Source organism: Crinia signifera, chromosome 6 (assembly GCF_055691185.1).
Source record: "Crinia signifera chromosome 6, ASM5569118v1, whole genome shotgun sequence".
NCBI classification, from domain to species: Eukaryota; Metazoa; Chordata; class Amphibia; order Anura; family Myobatrachidae; genus Crinia; species Crinia signifera.
In genome coordinates, this window is record NC_139222.1 from 186912232 (window position 1) to 186932790 (window position 20559).

General features: G+C 45.5%; 1 protein-coding gene across 2 annotated transcripts in view; it reads left to right on the plus strand.

Annotated features, from left to right (window-relative positions):
* Positions 1-318: 318 nt before the first annotated feature.
* Positions 319-20559, plus strand: part of PIK3R5 (phosphoinositide-3-kinase regulatory subunit 5) — a 91334-nt gene continuing 71093 nt past the window's right edge. For both annotated transcript variants that reach the window (XM_083148400.1, XM_083148402.1), the window contains exon 1: positions 319-464. The gene's annotated coding sequence lies outside the window, so the exon portion shown is untranslated. The remainder of the gene's footprint in view (positions 465-20559) is intronic.

Sequence of the window (20559 nt, forward strand, 5' to 3'; positions counted from 1 at the left end):
CCCAATGTACCAACACCTGCTGTAATTGGATGTAATCTAATTGGATATCTATTACGTACCAACACCTGCTGTAATTGGATGTAATCTAATTGGATATCTATTACTTACATGAAATCACCCAGCGTACACCCTCAGTGGCTTTTAATATAATCCATTAAATAGAATGTATTTCATTGCAAATGTTGCACTGTATACTGAGTGCTGATCTGTGCACATTGAATTGAAGCCTGTTTTAAACATTATCTCTGCCCAGCCTCTATGGGAGGATGTGAGGTGTGTGGTATCCTGTATTGTCCTCCCCTTCTCTGTCATCAGCAAAGCTCGCTATGTGTCACTGATTCAGACAGCAGTTTCCATACAACATGTGTGACATGGGTCAGCTGAGGTCCTGGAATCTCTAGGGATCACCAAATCCAGTTCCTGAGCCTGCAGGTGATGGGAGCCAAGCTGTAAAATACATTAAGGTAAGAGCAACTGATTATTTACCTCAGACCAAAACTTTATAATAGAAAGTACAAAAAATGTCTATTGCTTTTAATGTCCTGCCAATTTGCTTTTAGTGTCCTGTGAATTTGTATTTTCTAAACTTTCACAGTGCACTTAATCCCAAGTATCTTCAATAAAAATAAACAATAATTATGGCTTATAACAAGGCATAATAGATTTTACAGAGTACAGATTTTATATACAGTATGTGGGGGGGTGTCAATTTAATTTTTGTTCTGCCCTGTAACTACTGTATATACAGTAGCTGCAGGTCCACACTGCCCCACAGTGTGGTGTTCTGAAAGGCATCCTGTTCTGTGATCCTCTTTACCACAAGGCGTCATCATTCATAAGAATCTGTTGCTTGATGATACCCTGAGTCAGTGTAGTGGTCTGTGACTGAGAGGAATTGAATGGAGGAAAGTGCACCAGATATATCCTGCGGGGCTACTTTTTAGCAATACATGCAATAATGAGCCACATATGAAATAAGCAGTAAGGTTAAATGTTTTTATTACAAATAAAAAATAATACATCAGTTTCCTTTTCTACTAGGCAGTGGGAGCATGGTTCCATATGATACTGCATATCGGTACTTGTGTATTTTCACGGCGCCAGCCCTACGCTACGCTATGTTTAAATCCTGGCAGCTGGCCAAACGGCTGCCTTACTTCTCTAAGCTACATTACTCAGCGTAGCGCCGGCAGCAGGGCTACGCTAAGTTTGTTTGAAGCCACGTTATCAGCGTAGTCCAACGGCTTCCTTACTGCTGTAGTTAATTTAAAGCTACGTTATCAGCGTAGCTCAAAGGCTGCCTTACTTGTGTAGTTTCATGGCGGCAGCTTGAACTACGTTGTCAGCGTAGTGACTCCGCGGCAGCCCAGCGCTGACAGGTCATTGTGGCACTTGTAGTTCCGCAGACAAATCGACAGTCTGGCACACCGCAAACAAACGGGACGTCTAAACTAGACACCCCGGCAAACCGCTAACAAAGGGGGCGTCTGAAGGGTGTGTCTAGTACTTAGACGCTATAGCGTCTCAGTACAGAGCCGGCAAACCGCTAACAAAAGGGCGTGTCTAAAATTTAGACGCTCTAGCATCTAAATTTAGATGCTCCGCAAACCGCTAATAAGGGTGCATCTAAATTTAGATGCTAGAGCGTCAAAATTTTAGTCGGGTATAGGGGTGCAGCATTATTCCAAAAACAGACCAAAAAAATGTGTAAAACATTAGTAAACCTGTCAACAATGACACTTGTCGACGTAACAGCTGTCAACCTTGTTTATTCCACTATCCATGCCAGCCCAAAGCGTGGAGAGCACAGCGAGCCCCGTGAGGGGTGGCGGTACGCGTCCTACTGACCTTTTCATACCCTACTATCCACGTCGGCGTAGAGTTCATTGTATAAAGTGTGGCGAGCGCAGTGAGCCACCGAGCCCGAAGAGTGGCGAGCAAAAACGAGGGGACGCAGGTAACTTCACATGTATTCCGCTTCCGCTCGCTGCGCTCGCCACACTTTATGAAATCAACTCCACACCGACGTAGATAGTGGGGGTATGAAAAGTTCCAGCAGAAGATGAATCTGATCAGGATGACAAAGGTCAGATGGCACCCTCTGAACCACTGCGCAGCCCTGACGCTGACCTTCTTTCTGCAGCTGTGGATATCCACATCCGCTCCCTGATACTCAGCCTCATAGGGTGCCCATTAGGGCAGGTCTGGGTGTCAGCCAGGAATTTGTGGCTCTGCAGAAATGCCACCGACTCCTCCTCCGTCTGTGGCAGGTTGAACAGTTTCAGCTTTTCAGCTGCCATGTCTGACTCTCAGGGAATCTAACTGCGTACCCCTTCAATCTACCAGCTGACTGACTACGCTACACTGTCCGCGGGAACACTACACTGCATATGACAGGGACGCTGGCTATGCTAAGCTAACTACGTAACTGCTGCGCAAATGACTGGCTACGCTGACTACGTTTTGACAGGGACACTTACAAGACTACAGGGACGCTACTTTATAGTCGCGGGAACACTATGCCGGTTTTTACAGGGACGCTTACTCGACTACAGGTACACTACGTTATCAGCGTACCGCCGGCAGCAGAGCTACGCTAACCCGATTCTGAAAGGGACGCTACGCTAACTACGTAACTGGCGCCGTGAGACTACACAAGTACCGATATATCCTACAGGATGAAATGTAATAATAGTGTGAGAAAATCAGAAAGTGAGAGAAACCAGTTTGGTTTTGCAGTGTAAATGATTGCCGCTTTAAAAAAAAACAAAAAAACCTGGAGATTTCTTACCAAATCTCTCACTTTCTGATTCTCTCACACTATTACATTTCCCCCACAGTGTCTAAGTTGACAGTCAATAGGTCAACACCAATAGGTCAACCATGATGAAAGGTCAACATGCATGTCGACACAAGACACATTAAAAAGGTCAATATGAGTGTTTTTCTTCATTTTATGGATTTTTTTATGCTTTACAATCCACCTGGCCTAAAATTGGGAATGGTAAAGCGTGCCGAATGCAGTCGTGGTGGAGCGAGGCAATATGCCCGAAGCATGCCGAGCCCTGCAAAGGTATGCATTACACTGATTGAGGGTCCATGTTGACAGATATCGACACCGACACAAAAAACATGAGAAGCTCATGTTTACCTTTTTCTGTGTTGTCCTTTTCATTGTCAACCGTTAGCTTTTGTTGACCTTTAGCCAATGTGGATCTATTGCAAGTCAACCTAGACACTGGAGACCTTTCCATCCACACCCGTGTGAGCACTGTACGGACATTCAGGTGGACCAATGGCTGTGTATTTCAATCATAGTGTGAATGCAGCAAGGGGGTGCAACAATGTGAATGGCAAGTTGTAGCAGAATCAGAAATGAGAGAGAGGTCTAGATTTAGGTATCACGGCACCCCTAGACACAACAGAAATGGACGCAACCTCTGCCAATTTTGTTTGGCTACAAGCTCTCATTTGCTAATTATCAATTTATATTTAATAATAATAATAATAATACTAGGTTATGGAATTGTTTTATTTTTAATTATGTATTTCTATATACTACGTAGGACAGCTTACAGTGCAGTCTGATCTTGTTCTAGCCGATTATACTACACTTAAGATAGCATACAGTAAGGTACGGGGGAAATATTTGGAAATTACGGTTACATTTTGGATTGATGCTACAAAAGCAAGAATCCAAGTGCCGCCTGAGACAACAAGCCGAGACTTTATGTGGAAATTCACCACTGGCAAGAGGCTGACATGGGACAAATCTCTATAGTATTTCACCCAATTACATCCTATTAGCCTGACTCATTAGAGATGATCTAGACCAGCATTTCTCAAACTGTGGGACCAAACCTCAAAGTGGGTCCCGACCATCTCAGCACAAGATCATGGTTCCATTTTGCTCTCCGTCAGGGTAGTGACTCCTCTGATCTCCCATCCACTGATCCAAGGAGTGAGTTGAATTGTGAGTTAACCTGGCCCTAATCCTAAAGATTTATTGTACAATCTGGCTGGTTGGAATAAAAATCTCTGGTGATACAGTATGTAGGTGCAAATGATATTTGATCATTTGCTCCCAAAACCCTGAAAACAGACAACAATGTTCCATCAGACAAATTGGTTAAATCCATTTAATTTAACCAGTTTGATTGACTGACCGGTTTTGTCAGTTTTCTGACAGTTTGGAGCAAATGGTCACTTGTCATACAGTATGCTCCCATACATAACCAGATTTTAGTCCCCCCCTGTAGTCCGTGAATAGACGCTGTGCGCACAGCATCTATTCTTGCAGGCAGAGGGGCTGAGGGCTGGCACGCAGCTCAGAGCTGCTGGGCATGCCCCCACAGCGGCGAAAAATGGGGGCGTGGCCTCGTGGCAGTGCTGCGATTATAGGACATGCCCCCTTTCCGATAGGCCACGCCCCCGAAAAATCGCCGCGCAACTCCGGCGCGCACCCTGTCCCTCCCTGGCATCTGCAAAAGTTGGGAGGTATGCTACAGCCCTGCCAGTCACAGACTAACGTATTACAGTACATATCAGACTTGCTGACCTTTGGGAGTGTTGTGTGAAAGGAATGGTCAGTGCTGGAGGTTCTCCCACCCCCGCTGACTGTAGTGCTGCCTTTGTGGAAATTGAATTGTATACAGGAACTACTGCACTAGTATAAAGGAGTGCACCAAATTGTCATTCCCATATCTTATTCAGCTTTCAAAAATGTGTGTATATATATATATATATATATATATATTTATATATATATATATATATATATACACTGTATATAAAAATGAATGTATGTGAGTATGTGTGTGTATGTTCCAACATAACTCTGCAATGCCTGGAGCAATTTACACCAAATTTGGTACACATATAACTTTCAATGTGGAAAGAAATACTGTGGGGTAACACACTGCTAGCATACCCGTGGGCCCAAAAAGGGGCCCGGCCGCTACACAAAGAAGGTCAGGGAAGCAAGATATGGAAAAGTTGCATAACATAGGGGGGTAGTGGACATTGATTAGGTTCAGACTAGGTTCGCGGCCACATAGACCCCCAATCTCGACCCCACCAGGGTCCCAAAAATGAGTCCGATCACAAATTGGGTCAGGAAAGCAACATATGGCAAAGTTGCATAAAATAGAGGGGGTAGTGGATTGGGTCCAGATTAGGTTCACAGGCACTAACACCCAAATCTCTACACCGCCGAGGTCCCGGGCACAAAAATGGGTCCAGTCACTACAAAGTAGTGCCCTTGTGATCCACGGGAGGATTCTGTCCTCCCTGAGCTTACCTTAGGACACCTGCATTACAGTTTGACAGGTGTACCGCCAAAGTCAAACTTCCCACCTGCAGGGATGCAAGATATGGCAGAGTTGTATAACATAAAGGTGGTAGAGGACATGGGGTTAATAAAAAAGACATGTGCTAAGATCCAGGAGCCCACCACAGATGGGTGTATGCCGGTCACACCAAGGGCATGGTGAGTACGCTTAAAACAAAAGAAGGACAAAGTTCAAATACTGCTAATATATGCCTCAGCCATATACTGTATATACTGTACACACAAATCCCAAAAATATGACCAGCACTACTCCAGAGGCAAATTGTAGCAGCAAACAACATGTATTTACAACATGCAGTCAATGTTTGAGGACAGCCACCCCTTGCTCATAACATACACCTATAGCATATACTGTATATATATATACACACACACACATCCACACACACAAACACAAATACATACATACATTTACATACATATATACATACATACATACAGGCAGAACTCCATAACAGTAATGCCAGCGTTGGCAGCTGTGTGCAAATAAACGGAGCAACATTTGAATTAATGTAACGGGCACCACACAATTCCCCCGTAGAGGTGAGGGGCAACTTAATCCTTTTATTATATAGAATAATAAATATGCAATCACCATGTCCCTAGCATTGTGTGGCCGTGAGCACTATCCCCTGTCAACTGGTGAATTGATGCTATGCGTATCTATTCCCGCAGGCAAAAAGGCTGGGCATATGGCCAGTAGATGACAGAGCCACTGGCCATGCCCCCATTACGGCAAAATGGGGGCATGGCCCCACGGGAGTAATTTGTGGCTTAATGTATTGGCAGCACGACAATGTGACATAGATTAGGAAAATAAAATAAAAGTTGGGCACTGCTATGGGGCATAATATTAACCTGGGCACTACAGTGGTTCAGAAAATGAACTAGAACAATATTTTGAAGTATAAAATGAATAACTGTTGCGGGGAGGTGTCTCAGGATCATTGGAACAGGAGCGCCTTCAGATTATTGCTATGGGGCCCACAAAGTGCTGGTTATACCCCCAAATTAAAGTCCGCTTTTTGACATACAATTATTCTCCCTGCTATTACCAGTAGAGAATCTGTCATCTCTCCTCCACCCTGATCACTGCTTCCCATGCTAGAGTACAGGACTTTGCCCGTGCTGCACCCCTTCAGTGGAACGCACTCCCTCGCTCCATTAGACTCTCCCCGACCTTGAAAAGCTTCAAACGGGCACTGAAAACTCACCTATTCATCAAAGCGTACCCTTCCACTGCATAAACTAGCTGGTTCTCCGACCCCTTGCCTGTTTACATCCTGCTATCTAGCCACCACCCACTTGCTTGCACCTCTTGTAATCTGTCTGTCTCCCCTTCCTACTAGATTGTAAGCTCCTCCGAGCAGGGCCCTCTTCCCCCCTGTTGTCAAAGCCCACTTCTCTTCACATTTCACTCACAGCTCTCTTATACTCAAACACTCAGTGACCATCTTCGTCTGCATACCCATCATTGGCCTCAAGCCTCTAGTTGTATGTTGATTGAGTCCTCACTACTTATATTTAAGCTGTAATGTGTATTGATCTGTGGCGCTCTTTATTTGTACTCTACTTTTGCTATTTATTCAATGTTATGCCAAGTTTTGTCTCCCTGTATTGTTCCTTTGTACGGCGCTGCGAAACACTTGTGGCGCCTTATAAATAAAATTAGAATAATATAATAATAGTCCAAATTAAATTTTTTGCAACTACAAAACAGGAAACCGAAACACTTCACCATAAATACAAATATAGCATTGGAAAAGAAGGTGCCTCCACAGGGGGAGGGGGTGGTAGGTGGCGCTGCGACGTGGGTTGTGACACTAGCAGCTGCTGGTACGTCGGGTTAGTTAGGCCCGAACTGGATAGAAACGACAACTGGGATGTAGCAGCGCGTGGGTAGATAATTATTAAAAAATATATATAGGAATAAAAGTAAATAAAAATAAAGGATTGGACTGATTGTACAATTTAAAAAACAATATACATTTATTAATAGAGTGACCAAGTGCTGGTAAAAAAATGGGGGGGGGAAAGATGATAAAATCAAATTGCAGAACTGTCCATTCCTATTGTGCCGAAGACAATATATTGTGCAAATGCATAAATCATGAATGGGGGTTACCGTCCACCTGCAGACACACCGGGGTGTAACTTGTGCTCCCTGGGACTCAAGGCCCAAGTTGTTGGTAGGGCCGAGTCACCATCCAGAGTGGGGGAGACTCCCGGAAATGGTACTCCCAAAGATGGTACTGGGGTCCTTTTTGATGTTTGAGTGTCCACGGTAAGGTAAATCCAACAGGGTCCACGGCTGGTCTGGAACAGTTCAAGGATAAATGGAAAACACCTGACGCGTTTCGCCGGCTCTGCGGCTTTATCAAAGGCCTTTGATAAAGCCGCAGAGCCGGCGAAACGCGTCAGGTGTTTTCCATTTATCCTTGAACTGTTCCAGACCAGCCGTGGACCCTGTTGGATTTACCTTACCGTGGACACTCAAACATCAAAAAGGACCCCAGTACCATCTTTGGGAGTACCATTTCCGGGAGTCTCCCCCACTCTGGATGGTGACTCGGCCCTACCAACAACTTGGGCCTTGAGTCCCAGGGAGCACAAGTTACACCCCGGTGTGTCTGCAGGTGGACGGTAACCCCCATTCATGATTTATGCATTTGCACAATATATTGTCTTCGGTACAATAGGAATGGACAGTTCTGCAATTTGATTTTATCATCTTTCCCCCCCCATTTTTTTACCAGCACTTGGTCACTCTATTAATAAATGTATATTGTTTTTTAAATTGTACAATCAGTCCAATCCTTTATTTTTATTTACTTTTATTCCTATATATATTTTTTAATAATTATCTACCCACGCGCTGCTACATCCCAGTTGTCACAAATATAGCATTGCTTTAGGTTTGGCTGAAAATATCTACTTTACTGAATATTTAAAAGAAATGAAATGCATACAGTATCGTACATTTCTATTTCAGAAATGTATATATCCTGTGTGGGATATTGCTGTAATGAATGCACACCGCTATTTCAGAAAATAATGCTTTAATTACAAGTTTGTTCACCTGCGTGTGACTACGCTTCTAAAATAGGACAAAAGCCTGTAAAAAACAAAGACAGGAAACCCAAATGAACCAAGTATCTGGGTTAAAACAGGTCAGTCTGCAGTCAGGCAAACAGGCCGTGGACAGCTAGTACTTAGCCGAGACAGAAATGCTGCATTGCAGAAACGCTGCCCTCACATGACAGGTGGACGAGGCTGGCAGTCTGACGTATGACTCGTTACCACAGAATACTGTTCAGTACATAGCTTCCTGCATGACACATGAGACTCCAACTAATTCTATGAAGAACAATTATACTTGGACAATTAATACCCACTACCCACTAGTACCCTCTACCCACATCTAGGTGCACCTGGCAGAAGTTACCACTATGGGAGCAGGCAGCAGGAACTGTTTTAGATTGTGTGGTATGAGTTGATGAATGTACTATATTGATAAAGGTAAGACTATACAACCATGTGCAGCTGGGACATGTAGGTAGAGGAGTCAATGCCTCCCCTAACATCACTATGCTTTATATTATAATAACTTGTACCCATTTTTTTTTTTTTGGTTTAGGAGGCACCAAGAGCAGTGCCTCCTGCTGTCAATGTTAAAGTAACAGAAACTGAGGGCGGGGGGGGGGGGGGGGGGGTGGCAGGCTGTAGAAGCACATTCAATAAAAGGTGTATAAGCGGCAACTATAGAAGTGCCTCAGTGACAGGGATGTGCTTTCATATAGGCAGAAAGCATATCCCTGTCACCGAGGCACTACAGTGCCGTTTCTACAGGCGGACATCCGCTGACTGCATCTGCCGCCGGGCCGTCAGTTCAACTGCTGCCCACCGGCTCCTCGCCACCTGCTCTCTCATCCTTGCAACGTCCTGCCGCCCACTCCTTGTCACCTGCTCGTTCCTCGACACCCGCTCTGAGCTGACTCCTCAGCACCCGCAGTAGAGAAGTGGAGATGATTCGGTGCAAGTCTAGTGTCAGGTGGGGAGTACCAAAGCACACACTGAGTGAAGTGAGTAGCATAATAACAATGAAGGTTAGGAATGTCAAGACCTCCCTCCTTTCCCTGTGACATCTACCTGCCCAGATAAATTTGGATAAGTGGCGTTACATGGAGGTAACCTATACAGAGCAGCCTCCCAGTGTCTCTTGCAGGTTGGACACTGCATACAGAGTCAGATAATGTAATTTTTTTTATTAATAACAAGCTTAAGCTAAGTTACTATAAAGTAAAGTAAATGTGTTATTCCTTATATTGGGCAGAACAATGGGCAGCGCCCATGGCGGCTTGGTGGAGCCAGCGCTGGCGGGGTCTACGGTGAGTGCTGGGCCGGGGGCTTATGCACACCTGCCTGTCAGTGCAGAAACAACCACAACCCAGCACTCCCCATAGAGCCTGTCAGTGCTTGTTCTACCAAGCTGCCAAGGGGTCTGCCCATTGTTCTAACCACTAACCTCACCACACGCCACTGATGTGCAGTGATGCCGAGAAGGAGGGGCAGTGGCGTAACTACTGTAAGGCAGCCCCAGCAGCCGCTTGGGGGAGCAAGCAGCAGCAGGGTCTGTGTGGGCGCCGGTACCCACTCGACGCACTGACAAGCTGCTGCCTGCCGCTGCCCACTGACTGAGTACTGGAGGCGATGGGGCCATGGCAGAGATGTCAAATTCCCCCACTGATTCAATTGACTGTACACAGAGCCGGCTGTTGGTTACTGTTTACAGGATGGGCGGGCGGATGGGCTTGCTAGGGCGGCCTGGGATGCGTCGGAGCCAAGGGAAGCAGCATTGTCTGCTGGTCTCTCTTCCTCTCTCCTGCTTCAGCTTCTCCGTTATGCGTGCGACGTCATCACGTCACACGCTGGGGAAACATGCTGGAGAGGAGCCTGGAGGGGGGGTGGGGGGCGCCACAAACTTTTTGGCAGGGGGAAGCAAAATTTATAGTTACGCCACTGAGGAGGGGGGTACTAATTACCCAGGCTTGTTGAGGGGGTGCAAACCGCAAACCCCCCTCCCCCAGAAAATCCCTATAAAAGGCACAATGGGGGCAGGGAGAGGGAACATATGGCTACTGCTGCAATAGCAGCAAGCAGTCAGTCCTGCCTCTCCTGCCCCTAGCAGCACTGAGTCCCAGTGATGTCCCTGCTACACTCACTGCACAGAAAGGGGTTGGGGACATTGGGAGTGCAGGGAAACTGAGAGGAGGCACACAAGAACATGGGGCCAACAGAGAGGGAACGGAGGGAGAACGGAGCAATGGATCATCAAAGAGGTAGGGTGGGGAGCATGTGCTAATTAACCCTCCCCTGCCCCCCATTACCTGACAGCTGTGGCACAGATCCCAAGCTGACTCCTCCACATTTTTTGTAAAGGGCATGGCAATGCCACTATAATTAGGATACACCCACAAAACACCCCTGACCATGTGCGACCATTCTTGAAACAGAACACCAGAAACAAAGATCAAAGTTCTCCCAATTCCCCTTAAGAATTAAAATTTGCAGGATTTTTTTTTGGAAAACACCAGTTTTCAGGGAGTACCTGCAAGTACCAAGTATCCCACAAATATATCTATTGGGGACCTTTACTGGAGATAAATACTGCAATCCAGTTTTTGAAGTCAAGAGCAGTCCCCATAGAGATCTGCTAAGTTTCTGAATTTAGGATAATGCCATCTCCATATCATTAGCCAAGGTAACCTATTTACTACAAACTGCAAAAAGAACAGAGGGGATGATCCTTAGGATCCCTCCTCGCCATTCTCCCCTTATGAATGCATGATTAGCAGATCACACATGCATGTGACAGGAGTACACCGGGTAATAATTTGCTACTGCCATCATTGAACCCAATGTAACAAAACAATACCCTTACCCTTTATGCCAATGTACATTATATTCCTTTAATTACTTAGTTCACAATCTTATTCATTATCAAAATACATGATATTCAAATAATATAGAACTTTTTGATCACTAAAATTCCTAACTTGTGTAAATTTCTTTGATTTCATATTAGCCAAATTATTTAGACCGTACAATGTCATTTCCAGGCTTCAGTTCATGTTGAAGCACTGTCACAGATGTGTTGCTCTGGGAGGGTTAATAAATGCTATTGCAGCATTAGGTATGAGAATGCTACCACACACCAGGAAGTGTATAGAACAGGAGGAAGTCAGAGTTTTGCAAAGTTTGTGTTTACAAAGTTTCCCTTCCACCTTTCTGGACACTTTTTAAGTCACTGTTGTTGTATAGGCAACTAGTGAAAAATAAGGCTAAAGTGTTGCTTGAGGGTTGACAGATTACCAATAATCATCTTGGAAGCAGCTGAGTTGCATCCCTTATTTAAAAAAAAAAAGAAAAAAAAATTGAAACTTAGGAGGTTATTCTGGTTGATTTGCAAGGCTGCGACTTCACAGCCTTGCGAATCCACCAAACCCGCCTTGCGAATGGTGGCCTGGCCACCACCCATTTGTAGCATGTGTTTGCATGCACTGGCTGCATATGGTTGTTTGACACCAACATCCATTCACAGCCTCCATTCGAATGATGTGGAAGGCACACACGCATCTAAGGTTGCTCAGAGCAACCTTTAGATGTGCATGGGCATTCTGAAGGAAGTGGGCGGGGCTGCCCCCGCCCAACGGCCGAAACCGGTTTGTGGTGACTGCACGCACCTGATGCATGCACATGCACATTTCAAAAACATTGCGCTCGCATGCGAGCGTACGGACCTGAATAAGGTCCTTGGTCAAAGTTATACCAGGGTTGCCTACCCTCTCGGAATGACCGGGAGACTCCTGAAAAGTTGGGCAACCCTCCCGGATACCAGTGGCAACCCCCAAATCTCCCTGGCTGCAGCTGTAAATGACCGTGTTTCATGGCTTTTTGGGGGGAGGGGCAGGGCTTAAGATGCAAATCATGTCATTTAGCCCCACCCCCTCCTCGAAGACCTGCAAATTGCAGGATTTGCAGTATGGGAGGGTGGTACTTGGTGACGTCTACATTAGGCCTCGCCCCCAAAATTGCTGCTGACAGTCTTCTCTCCTAGAGACTTTAAAAGTAGGCAACCCTAGGTTATAATGTACATGTATGTAAAACCCAAACTAGGTATTAAGGAGGTATGATGCACTTGCAGTAGTTACGGATATGCAGTTGTGGCAAGGTTTATTTAGCAAATATAGATATAGGTTTCATTAATTTATTGTCACAAATACAACATAATGTGAATGTACGATGTGCATGATTATTATTATTTTTTAATTGCTAGCCATACCCAAGTGGATTGACAGGACATTGGCATTTGAGGGGTGGTAACCGACCATTTACTGGGAGTGTCAGAGAAAACACAGGCGTCCCAAGGCATTTTTAGGGAGGCTGTGTGACATCAGCTCTGGCCCCAAACAGCCTGTTACTATTGCACTGGCTGAGTAGGTCATGGGTTATGCCAGGGCCGGATTATAATGGGGGCACAAGGGGTCAGTGCCCCTGGGCCCCCCTCTAGCTAGGGGCCCCCTGTGGTTGGCATGTATTTAAAAAAAATTTTTTTTTTTAGCTAAAGGTTTTGTGCATGTGAGTGGGGTGGTGCTTCAGTTTCACCTATCTGCCAATGTGACAATGATTGATGGTGCTGAGCATCGGGAGCCAAGTGTGCAGTGCATTACTGGGAGTTGACTAAGTCCCATGACACTTTTCACCAGAGGGCAGAGGCTGAGACGTTTGTGCTGAGCTCTGATTGGTGGAGCTCATTACATGATTCTCAGGCCCATGGATAACAGCAGCAGCAGCCTAGTCATGGGAGGGTTTTTAATCAGAGGCAGCACTGGGACTGTGAGGTCTCCTACAGAGTAAGGTGCAGAGGGACAAACACAGGCTTTTCATGTGGTATGTATGTATGTATGTATGTATGTATGTATGTATGTGTATATATATATATATCCCCTGAAGATACCCATTGACCAAGTTTATACTGCCTTTACTCTGTGTCTTGACAGTGCAATATTCCCCCATACAGTTTGCGGCCAGTAATGACAAGTGCAAGGGGGCCCCCCTGTCTAAAGTGCCCCGGGCCCCCCAAAGGCTTAATCTGGCACTGGGTTATGCACAGACTGCACACACTGGAAAAATCATTTCATGGTGAGTGATTTGCGAATGCATCTGCAACTAATTGAAGGTGCAGCAGTAGGCCAGTCAGATCATTAGAATGCTCAAAGCAATAGATTAATTTGCACCATCAGTGCATAAGAACATTGAAAGGGGTCAGTTTAGTTAGTTGCAAGGGATATGAGGGTCCAGTGACGGAACTCCAGGGACAACAGAGGCTCCAGCCGCTGGGCACTAAGCGCTGAAGGGGCACTTCGCTCTGTCACAATTCCATCTGGCTCAGGGAGCAAGTATCCCCCCCCCTCACTCGCCGGGGATCTCTAAGCAGGCGGTGATAGACAGACACCGGTGCTGCAGAGCTAGCGGCTGTCCAGTAGAATTTCAATCTGCAGCCTCGGGCTCCGTGATGGGATTGCGGACAGGGCGAGAGGCCTAGAAGGCAGCAGAGGCACGGCAGGTCCTGCGGCTTCCGGCACCATCTGTGCCGCTAAGGGGGAGGAGGTTGCTGGTGGCCAGGAGTTATGCATGCGCGTTACCTACCTGGCACCTCTCTCTCAACCCTCTCTGCCTGACCCCACCTCGTCCTCTGCCTCACACCCTCTCTATATGCCGGACCCCTCATCCCTCTCTCTCTGCCTTAGCCCCCCTCTCTCTCTGCCTGCACCCCCTCTCTTCCACCTCTCTTTCTCTCTAACACCCCTCTCTCATTCCTCTCTGCCTGACCCCCCCTCGTTCTCTGCCTTATCCCCCCTCTCTCTCTCTCTGCTTGACACTACTCTCTCTACCTTTTCCTCTCTGCCTGAACCCCCTTTATCTCACCACTCTCCCTCTCTGCCTGACACCCCTCTCCCTTCTCTCTGCCTGAACCACCCCCTCTCTCTCTTTGCCTGAACATCTCTCACCCTCTGCATGACTCCCCTCTCTCTGCCTGACCCCCCTCTCTCTTCCTGATACCCCTTTCTCTCTACCTGACATCCATCTCACCCCTCTCTGCCTTAGCCCCCCTCTCTCTCTGCCTGACACCCCTCTCTCTAACTTACCACCCTCTCTATCTCTGCCTGAACCTCCTCTATCTCTCCACTCTCTCTGCCTGAACCACTCCCTCTCTCTCTTGTTGCCTGAACACCTCTTACCCTCTGTGTGACTCCCCTCTCTCTGCCTGACTCCCCCCTCTCTCTACCTGGTACCCCTCTTGCTCTGCTAGACACCCCCTCTCTCTCTCTCTCTGCTTGACCCCCACTCTCCCCCTCTCTGCCTGACCCTGCTCTCGCTCTACCTAGCCCCCCTCTCCCACCCCTCTCTACCTGACCCCCCCCCTCTCTACCTGATCCCTCTCTTTCTTGTCCCTCTAGCTTGGCCTGACCTTCCCTTTGCCCCCCCTCTCTGTATCTGACCCCCTCTCTCTTACCCCTCTCTATTCCTTACAACCTCTCACCTCTCTCCCTCATCACTGACACCATCTCTCACCCCCCTCCTTTCCTCTCAAACTCAGGCACCCTCTCTTCTCACTAACCCTAACACGCTCTACACTCTAATTTCCTCACTTTCCAGACTGCCCTCTCTCCCGGACATTCTCTCTCTCACTCTCTGTCATTCTTGTTTCTCTCTTTGTCCATCATTCCCTATCTATCATTTTCCTCCTTTCTTTCTCTCCATTGCTTTCCCTATCTTATTCTCCCTCTCAATAGAGGGAGAATAATGGGCAGCACGGATGGTGTAATGGTTAGCATTACTGCCTTACAGCATTGAGGTCATGGGTTCAATTCCCATCATGGCTCTAACTGTGCAGAGTTTGTATATTCTCCCCATGTTTGCGTGGGTTATTTTCCCTCCGGGCTACATTGATGAACTTACGCCACTGTGAGTGTCCATTGTAATGGCAATGAAACACTGCCAATGTCACTCAGCTCCCTCTAGGCTCCTATTTTGTTTTATTTTGTACTGCAAACAAAATCTGCGGGTCTGAAGGTGCCACAAGTGTGACATATCGCCGCACTTATACCACAAGGGGATGCACTGGTAATTGAACGGACTGCAAAGCTAAGATACTAGACAAATATGTATCCAATTAAAGCATTAAACTGTCTACAAGACAAATGTAAAAAAATCATAGTTGGTGGGATTCTGCAGGGGGCCACCCAGTATGGGGCAGGGCCGCCCTGCACACCAGGTCCCACCTAGTGATGTGCAAAAAAGAAGAAGGGGATAGCAGCGCTCCAGGGATTTATCCCAAATTGAATAAAAAAAATTATTTAAATTGGATGATCTTTACAAATAATTATTGGTACCACATGAAAATGAATAACATTAATATAAAAACATAAAAAAATAAGACAATGAATTTAGCAAGCATTGGCCATACCCACAATTGATAGCAAGGTAGGGAGAGGCCGTTCCTAGTATGCCCCAAGAATTTTGTAGAGATGATAATTACCACTCCTGGTTAATTGCTGGATTGCTTCTGTAGACACCGTCCATATGTCCAAGTGGCCGGCCCAAGACTGGCACAAATCACCTGTAACCACTGGTAGTTGGAAGAAAAGGTGGGTCTTTTTACAGCAGGAGGAGAGATGGCTGGTGCACCAGAAATTGAGCTGACCTCCCAGATGGAAATGGGTGGTCTAGGCAGATCAATCTTGTAGGGCTGGTCCGGGCTGCAATCCCAAATTGGATAGTTGGATGATGGGCAGGCACTACCTGACACGTTTCGCCGCTCTTGGCAGCTTTTTCAAAGGTATCCACCTAGTGATGTGCCTACAAAAGCATATTGCTAAAGTTCAAGCGCTTCTCTACACAGCAAAGCGCTCACACATCACCAGATGCCTCCAGGTAGCCTAACTGCAAAGCCAGGTGCAGACCAGCCATGCTTTGGACCCCCCCCCCCACTCACGATCTGCCGATGCCTACATCGCATTGCTTCCCCCCATTGCAGCTGTGGGACCAAAGGTTAAGTGCTCGCATCTTGACGCTCCTGGGCACGCGTGCATGCGCTGATCTCTGGAAACCCATTACCAATTTTTGAAGATCAGCGATGGAGTCTGAGTCTGGCCCAATGAAAGAAATGTATCTCTACATACTATAAAATATTTACTAAACTGGTATTTAGCATAATACTCCTCTACACACAAGAGGCAATTATTTATTATTCACAGGGTACTTCAGAAACTGTTAGAAAGGCAGTGTATATTCAGTGCTCAGGACGCTGAGGAAAGATTGCTTATAACCATAAACGCTAATGTGTGAAGCTCGATATTGTGGAGAATTGAATTCAGATGTTAAATTCTTTTGTACTCTCCTTTATCAATCAAAAGCAGTAGATTTCTAAATTCACTTCCTGCTAAGTGTTCCTAAGAATGTCAGTGTTAATGGGCCCATTGTGGAGAAGCAGAAGTAGTAGACATGACACAAGAAATTTGCATGTTGAGTACTGAAGGTAATGCCAATACATAATACTGTAACTCATTTGTCTATTCAAATAAGGGAAAAACAGAAGTTAGGCCTGATTACCATATATTTTTATTTCTTTTTGTAAGAAAGTTATACTTTCAAAAACAGTATAATATAAACAGTGATTAATACTAAAAGCCAATAAGCAAATTGCAAAACATCACCAAGACACAAATAAACAATAGAACATTAGATAGCAACCACATCTTCATAAGGTGCCCACACTACAGGATAGAAACATCATGTACAATCCAATGTCTATCCAATTTCCCTTGAAATTCAGAACACTCCTGACCATGCCCACACACTAAGTTAAAGATCTGTTGGTAAAAATGGGTCGTTTAAGGGCTGTTAATCATATACCACATCATTGCCATATCGTTCATCATGCCTACACATTGAATGATATGGCCAAATCGTGCACGACGGGTTGTTTATCTTTCCGCCTGCTGAAGGGATCAGCAGGCTCGATGAATGACCCGCGAGACCCACATTGGATTGTGATCTTGCCCACACATGGAAGTTTTTAAACGATTGAGTAAAAGAGAGTTACTTAATAATCACTATACAAAACAGTCAGCATCCTAATAAACAGTATGCAATAGAGAAAACATTTTAGTGCCAGTTTAACTGTACTACATACAGGTACTGCTATACAACACAGAGGGGATTTATTGACTGATATACAACATACAGACATCCTATTGACTGATATACAATAGAGAAAGCATCCTAGTAACTGACAAATAATATACAGAGCATTCTAGTGACCTTGATACAATACAGAGGGCATCTCAATAAACAAACCAAACAGAGAACATTCTAATTACCTTCATACAATACAAAGAGCATCGTAATAAAAAAAATGTAATACTGTATGAGAATATTCTTGTGACCTCTAAATAATGTAATTATTATTAAACTATAAGTGTTGCAGTGTTCTGCCCAGCCTCCTACATACTGTCAGTATGTAACGCAAGTCACAGAGGTGCTCTGGTGCCCGTGATGTCATAATTTCACTACAACCGCAAGAGGAACAGGCAAATGGGTGTTTCATGAGGAAGCATCCTCTTCTTCCTATGTAGTGGCAGCCTGTAAGATGGAAAAGAGTCCTAACGGGGCAGAAAAATCCTCTTAACTTTGCACCATTGGTAGCAGCACTAGTTGCTTGGTTAAGTCTGAATCCCAGTGGGCTAAGGGACCCCTGACATCACCAACACATGACACGGCACAATAGGGGGAGGAGCAAGGTCCAACAAATGCGAGCACAAATGTAACTTTGTGAACTTGCTTTGCTCACTATGCTTCCGGCACTGTGACTTGCTCCACTTGCCGCCTGGTTACTACAGGCAATAGATGTTCACGTGGATATTGACAATGCTAGGCCACCACCCTTCTTCCTCCCCCTGGGGTTGCATGCCATGTGGCTGATCATTAAAGGTCCTTTAGCCCACTAGGGTCTAGCAATTACCCTAGTTACACATCCCTCATTAAGGTGCTTCCTTGCTTTAATGTTGTGTACCAGTGAGTTGGAGAGTAGGTGTGGCTGTTTAGAGATTTCATAATGATCAGTAGACCTACTTGTACCTCCTGACACAGATTTTCTTATGACCAGTACCAGGACATAAAGTGGTCATGCAGAGGTGGGGGAACTAATTTCTTTATGCCACCTAATTACACCCCCTCCCTTCCCCCCATTAGGCAGAGACTGGGCCAGTGGTAGGGTTTTTGGCATCCTCCTGCAAACTATAATGCTTTCCTGTAAGAATTACTGTGCAGGGCCAATGTGGATGTTAAAAGGTTCCACCTCACCATTAGAGGTGGTGGAACAGGGGCAGATTTATTAAGCTTGGAGAACAGATAAACTGGAGATAAAGCGGAGAAAAGGTAAAAGGAGATACAGCACCAGCCAATCAACTCCCAACTATCTTTTTCAAACACAGCCGATTGGCTGGTGCTTTATCTCCTTTTACCTTTTCTCCGCTTTATCTCCAGTTTATCTCTTCTCCAAGCTTAATAAATCTGCCCCTCAGTTCCACCCTGTTCCCCCTTACTTTAACCCCTGACCAGTACTATTCACCAGTCAGCATGCTGTGCCTGACAGCATCTCAGGAACAATGTAATTCAGTCCTCCCTTGGTAAGATTGCATTTTGTGACAATATTGAGACATGTTAACTACTATCTAAATTTGTTATACATTTTATGTAAATGATCTGATTTCTGCAACATATCATTATGCTAAAAGTGCATCTGTGGCTCAGAAGTGAAGACAGAAATGTGTCCAAAGCATTCTTCTGGCTTTTCAACATGATCACAAGATTATGAGTCAAGATTGCAAAACTCAGAAAAAAAGGTGTCTAATTATGGAGCTTCCACTAGATATTAGCTAACTGTTCTCTGTCATTAAGTGACTCACTAAATAATTAGGTGCCCTGTGTATAGTAAATATATTTAGGCTAAAACAAAGTTAGCAATCTACTGACTAACTATTTAGAAAACAATATAAATAGAATATGGATTAAAGAGGTGTCATTACAAAATACAGATTGGTATCTGTTTGTATGCAATTAACCAATGCAATCAATCTCTATTAAGCATCCAATCTTTTAATATGCTCCTAACATTTCCCTCCTTGATTCTGCTCTCTTCATTGTTTTGCCTTGTCTTGTGATTCCATGGTTATAAATACTGTATTGTGGTCACCAACTACCACTATTATGGGGCGTGGCTTGTGGGTGCTGGATGGGTACATGGAGTTATAAAGCTATCCTGGTTCTGCAACACCCCCTCTGCTCTAGTCTCTGTTGCCCAACTCCCCAGATGCTATATGTCCTGTGCCCAGTGCCTAGACTGCAGCTGTCCTGGACATCAGGGGCACCTTGGTGGAACTCTGTATCACTAGTGATTCTCTGCATTGTGGCTGCCACTGTGAAAGGTTACTCTGTGTGATATACATTTATAGACACATTCCTCAGCCATAACTATCTGTATACACTACTCTCACTGCTCCTTATATACTGTGCCCTCTGCTCTAATTATCTGGTAAACTGCCTAAGCATATGTAAACCCTTGTGAATGTATAGGGGCATGCATTCCAAGCTCGAGAGTGCACAGTGGCAGTACTGGGACAGTGCCGGTGACTATAATGTGGCTGTTTTACCCCAAAGGCAAGATTATAGATAAGGCAGTGGGGTGCACCTATGCATGGTTAAGGGGATACAGCCAGTGACTTAACTATCGTTGTTGCAGGGGATGCAATTGCTAAGAACCTGGGCTGTCTCCAGAGCCCGCATCCCCTACACACAGGCAGACACACGCAGTAGGGGGTGGTCTGGATGTCGACTCAAGATTGGCTCCCTGCCTTCTGATCATCGTGGAAAGCCCTTGAATGCATGTCATGAATGCGCGCTCATCGCATGAGAGAAAGAGCTTTAGTGAAGCTGCGGAACTGTGTCAGAGAAGGTGAATAGTAAAAGGGACTGCGGAATAGTATGGGCCAGTCCCTTAGCTTTTACTTCAGGATATAGATTTAAGTAAGTATATTTTTCTTCTTTTTTCAGTGTATTTTTTTCTCTGCCCCTCCTCTCCCCTC